This window comes from Chiroxiphia lanceolata, chromosome 1 (assembly GCF_009829145.1).
Source record: "Chiroxiphia lanceolata isolate bChiLan1 chromosome 1, bChiLan1.pri, whole genome shotgun sequence".
Classification (NCBI taxonomy): Eukaryota; Metazoa; Chordata; class Aves; order Passeriformes; family Pipridae; genus Chiroxiphia; species Chiroxiphia lanceolata.
The window spans coordinates 18,582,024-18,588,023 of NC_045637.1; positions in this window are offsets into that span (position 1 = coordinate 18,582,024).

The following is a 6,000-nucleotide window of genomic DNA, read 5'->3' on the forward strand; positions in this document are numbered from 1 at the left end:
AAATGACAGCATGATGCTTTTTTTTGCCTTCTTTTGGGCCCATACCAAATTAGAATCTAGCCCACTGATTTTCATTCTGATATGAGAAAGGACTGAGAATGTGCCTCTTCATTTGTCCATTTGTTCAACCTCAGTAATTCTTAGAGGCTTTAATGAACTTCAGATACATTTCACAGACAGGTTATCAGTCTCAAATACATTAAAGCTGACAAATATCAGAACAATTGGGTACATAAAGGACAGAAAGGAATGGAAGTATCTGAAACGGAGCAAGTTTGGAACACGGGTATCAGAAAACAAATGCAGGAGAGAGTCATACACATACCATAACATAGGGGAGAAACTTGGGCCAGAATTTGTGAGTTGTTCGACACCAGAGAATTAAAGTAAAATATGCATTTAACCAAAAAAACAGCTACTTTTTTTCTGCTGTTCTGACAACTGCTGCCTTGATTTTGTAAGTGTAGATTTGATAAATACAATGAGACGTGCAATCTTAAAGGCCATGCAGTGACTTATCCATGTGAAACTGCTAATTAAAAACCCCACTATGATAACAGACAATCAGAGGAACAAATAAATGACTTATGTTATTAATTAGAGATGAGCAAATAGGTCTGAATCAAATAAAATCTACTCAAGCAGTAATCCTGTGAGATAAAGCTGAACAAATGTTGATTTTGTTTTCTTATAATCTTTTATTGCTTAGAGTGCAGCAGTGCAAAAAGTGGTAAGTTTGTTCCTTTTGAGCTTCTTTCATTTCTCTTACAATTGTATTGGGAATGAGCTGTGAGTACGTAGCTAGCATCTGAAAATATCTTTAATTTGTTGTATAACACACAGCTATATTAATAACCTTTAGGCAAAGTAAATATCTTCATTACGAGATAGGCAACATCACACTTTCTGAGCGTGTTAGATGTATTTATAAATGTTATAATGAAATTAATAATTAAGAGTTGATGCTTTATTTTTACCAGACTTGTTAAAGGATTGCATGGTTTAAAACACAATCTCACAGAATCACAGAATGTGCTGAGTTGGAAGAGACCCACAAGGATCATTGAGTCCACCTCCTGGCCCTGCACAGGACCATCCCCAAGAGTCACATCATGTGCCTGAGGGTATCATCCAAAAGCTTCTTGAACTCTGTCAGGCTTGGTGCTGTGACCACTTCCCTGGGGAGCCTGTTCCAGTGCCCAACCACCCTCTGCATGAAGAATCTTTTTCAACCTTTTTCTGATATCCAACCTAAACCTTCCCTGACACAACTTCAGAGCATTCCCTTGGGTCCTGTCACTGCTCACCACAGAGAAGAGATCAGTGCCTGCCCCTCTTCTTCCTCTCGTGAGGAAGCTGTAGACTGCAAGGAGGTCTCCCCTCAGTTTCCTCTTTTCCAGGCTGAACAGACCAAGTGACCTCAGCTGCTCCTCATATGTTTTGTGGATATTTTTCATAACCACTTTAGCAGGGAGGATCAGAGGCTCTACTGTCAGAGATGCATTCACAGCTAGAGACCTTTATCCTCTCCCCTGGCTGCTCTCAGCACAGGAGGTTGCAGCAGGAAAGAAGTCTGTCATGCTCCCACCCCCGCCCCTCCAACCCCATAAACCCTGTTACTGTTACAGGCACGTGGGGTTCTTGCCCATTCAGTTGCAAAGCTAAAGACAGTGAAAACAGTGGGTAAAAATACCTGCTGAGTTGACTTCAGCCTGGTATTACATGCTGTGGAGGTTTAGCTGATTACAGTGCTCTACCTTTTGTTTCCAAAGTGATCAGTAGCACAGTGGGGTGTTGGTGGCTCAGGTGTATCTTCCTCTTAACCTGCCAACAGAAAAGGTAAGTAAAAGACAGTAAAACACTTTAAATGGGACAGAAACTGAAGTATGGTTGTATGATCCAGAGCTCAGTCACTGAAATGAATGAGCATCACTGCAATCCCTAACAGCTGTTTCAGTAATTTTATGATGTATGAAGATTTAAGAGTTCAGTGGAGCTGCTCCTCATTCATCTGTTTTTATCTTTTGGTTGTATCTTTAAGGTGAACTGTCAGACTCAGCTGTCATGTGTTAGTAATGAGTTGTTACCAGAAAAATTTATGTTAGCACCACAGGCTAAAATCAATTCTCCATAAACACCAACAGAGCCATAACAGGGAACCATAGACTCTCTCCCTGATGTTGCTTTGTACTTACACAGTGTACATGTATGATGAATGAGGTCATGAGAGCATGTAAACAGCAGTTCCTGTTATTTGCCAATATCAGGGGGGAACAAATGGCTTTACTGAGAAAAAGCAACCATTAAGAACAGTTCAAAATGTATGACATATCACAGAAGGAATGTTTCACACTTCAGATTCCTACTTCGCATATGGAATCTAAAGGGATTAACGCTGTTCCTGAGGACAGGGACAAAAAAATAAGAGTGGAGTACCACGGTCCGCGTGGTAAGGGGGATGGGACCGGGCACTGCAAAAAGGGTTCTTGGCCCAGTTGGAGAGTCTGCAGCAATGCCAGTTTATTCAGGGGGTACAAGGGTTGAAATAAACAAGGTTTGAGGGGTGGATTCCAAACCGGGGAGGCGCAAGAGATTGACAGCTCAGGGAGAAATGTGATAGGGGGACAGGGGAAAGGTGGGTGGAAATCCCGGGTCTCTGAGGGAACTGGCCAGTGGTAGCTCTCCCTGCACTGTGGTAACTTACAACCAATCAGTGGCAGAGGAGCAGGAAAACAGGGGAGAACAAAGAGCCAAACTTTCGAAGGGAAAATCTGAGGGAGAAATGGGGACAATATGGAGGTACAACAGAATTCATAAAATTTTGACAATAAACTGGGGTGCATAAGAATTCATAAGTACACAACAATAAACTGGGGAAAAACTGTCAGTCTGCTGGGCGGATTGTCCAGTAAGTAAAAAGTCCATTCAGATTCCATTTATGCTTCTCCAGGCAACATATCTCTCCCATTCTGTCTTTTCATCCATCACATCTCCCCCTTCTCTGTTTTTAATCGTGGTGACATTCACGGTGACACTGCAGATGATCATCTGGTGAACACAAATGACAAAGCACGGCAAACAGGTACACAAGAACACAAGGGCAAATAGGGAAATCACTAGCATAATTATAATTTTGCGGAACCAATTGGGTAAAGAGGGGAGTTTTATCCAGTCAAAAAGTCCATCCAGTCCCTCATCATGGGACTGGTGGATATCTTTTACAAGATTTTTTAATTTATGTATACTTTCATAAATTGATTGCGAATGATCTGAAAAATTCATACAGCACATTCCTTCGAACTCCTGGCACCCATGACCATGTGCCAGGAGTAGGAAGTCAATGGCTGCACAATTTTGGAGACTAATTTCTTTCAGCTTTTGAGTGTCTGTCTCAATCGCTTTTGTGGTTGCATTCGCTTCCTTAGTTAACCAGCAACCAAGGTGGGAAAGCAAGGAAAGGGCATGGGCAGTTCCTATCCCAGGGATAGGGAAGGAAGCCCAAAAGTTTTTCGTGCGGGACCAAATGTGAATGTTGGAATCACAGTCTGCTGGGAAGGGTAGGGGCGGTGGTCGAGGTAATGATTGCATCCATCACACGTGGTGCTGCACTAAGGGGAGGAATGATTGGGTTCTTTGGGGCAATTTTGGGTGTTTTTGGAATGATTTCAGGTTCAGATTTAGGGAGTCTCCAATCTTCTAAATTTTTCTGAATGTTGGGGAACCATCCTCTTTTTATACGGAGGGACCTTTTAACTTGATTTTTGGGAACAATCGATTGATCTGCTAATTGAAACTTCGCCAGGTTATACAGTGCCAACTTTCTACCGTGCAGGGACCCCCTTCCGGGTAGGCAGGAATACCCTGCCATGCCCGATCCCTGCACAGGAGGAAAAACCCTTCGGGGAGCTTCATGTTCCTAGGAACATGCTCTGTTGGCACTGTGGTGGCAATTGAATTGTTGCACCACGGCAAAGTAGTCCCTCTGTAAATTAATTTATTGGCGGTGACATTGTGGGGGGTAAATAGGTGGGGTTCTGTGTACCAATGGAACATAACACAATTGCCAGTGGGTAACGAACCGAGCAAATCTATTTCTTGTGGAGGGATGGTGGTAAACGCCTGCCTGGCACCATTTGTGCCACAGTGACTGAACTTAGCTGTAAGTTAGACTTAGACTCCGGGTTTGTTCCACGAATGTGTCCCAGTCCTTGCCCGGAGTCACGGGAATCCCTACAAGGCAGGTCTTGAATGGATTACTAGCACTGGACAAGGCCAGGCACAAGGTGTCAGTGCCTGTGGCCTTGGCCAGGGTTACCCAGAGGTTCTCGGAGGGCTGGTTCATCCAATCCCTCAGAGGAGACACAGTGACGTTGGTGACAAATCTGAGAAGACAGATCAGGATAGCGTAGGCCTGGAGAGTGTGCATCCTTCGTCTCAGTCCTGGTGTATCTTCACTCTTCTTGTGGGGACCCACTTTGGTCCGTTGTTGCCCCACTGACTCTGACGTTAGCAGTCTGGGCTGGCCAGCTGTACGGCCAGTCCTTGGAGGCAAAGATAGTTATATCCGCGCCGTATCCAGTAAGCCCTCCACTTTGACCTTCTGCGGGTGCCTAGGTTGTGAAAAATAAACCAGACATGTTAGAAGTGGGCGGGAGGTTTTCACTGAGGTCGTCCAGAGGACTTCCCTCGGTGCTTCCTCCCTCTGCTCTTCATCTGAGGATTTCACGCAGAGCAGGTTGTCTGTGGAGACCGTCTTTGCCACAGGGAAGCGTTCATCTAGCTGCACAGGAGGGAGATGCACAGTTAGGCATATAGCAATATTGGTATTTGTAAGTCCTGTCAGGAGGGTGGGCACAACGATTCCCTTAGCCACTGTTGAGATGTGATATCATTAGGTAGGTTTTGTCAGGATCTACTGGGGCAGATGGCCTGACTCTGGCTAACTGCTCATAGGAGCTTAGGTGTGTTGAAGGGTGAACAACAGAGAGAATGGTCCAATTGAGGGGAACACATTGATTTTGAACGGGAACAGGGTCTGCTAAATTAGGGGAAACACACGGGACAGGAATAGGGTCTGCTTGATTCAGGGGAATAGGATCTGCCGGAGGCTTTGGGCTTACAGGGTAACAGGGTGAGGTGTGGGGCGCAGGACTGAGTGGAGAGCAGGGGTGATTTGTGTCATCGCACCCCCCCGGGCGCTCTGCTCCCCGTTTCCCTGATGCTCACAGGAGCAAGGGCGAAGGTCAGGCAAGGATTGAAATGTGACTTTTTTCCTTGGCCCTGGGGATCTCCTGGGGGGAAGAGGCTGGCCATTGAGGTTGGTAATGGACCTACAACTAGAGGACCAATGACCGCCTTTCCCACACCTCCGGCATAGGGTCTTAGGTAAATTTGGTTCGGGGTTTAAGGAGGGAGAAATGGGGACAATATGGAGGTACAACAGAATTCATAAAATTTTGACAATAAACTGGGGTGCATAAGAATTCATAAGTACACAACAATAAACTGGGGAAAAAACTGTCAGTCTGCTGGGTGGATTGTCCAGTCAGTAACAAGTCCATTTAGATTCCATTTATGCTTCTCCAGGCAACATATCTCTCCCATTCTGTCTTTTCATCCATCGCAGTGGAGTAAAACAAGGAAGGAGACAAGAAATTGTGAGTGAGGACATGGGTACCATTGACAATGGATGTACCATGACAATGCCTTTCAGACAATAGTCTGAAAGAAATGTTAATCCTGTGCCTGGCTGAGCATCAGCCTCCCATAAGTTGCTGGCAGAGCACCAGCACAGAGTTTTAGTGGTGAGCCCCATGTGAAGCCCAGTAGCACCCTTGGAGAAGGTCTGTGAAGGATCCCGCACTCCCCGTCATGACAGGGTCCTGTTCTCTTGTGCTTATATATAATCCAGCACTTCAGCTCCTCCTTCCCTTCCTCTTACTGACCCATGAGGAAATCTGGAAATGTTTTACAGAGGGGAAAGGACTGCAGAAGTAAAGG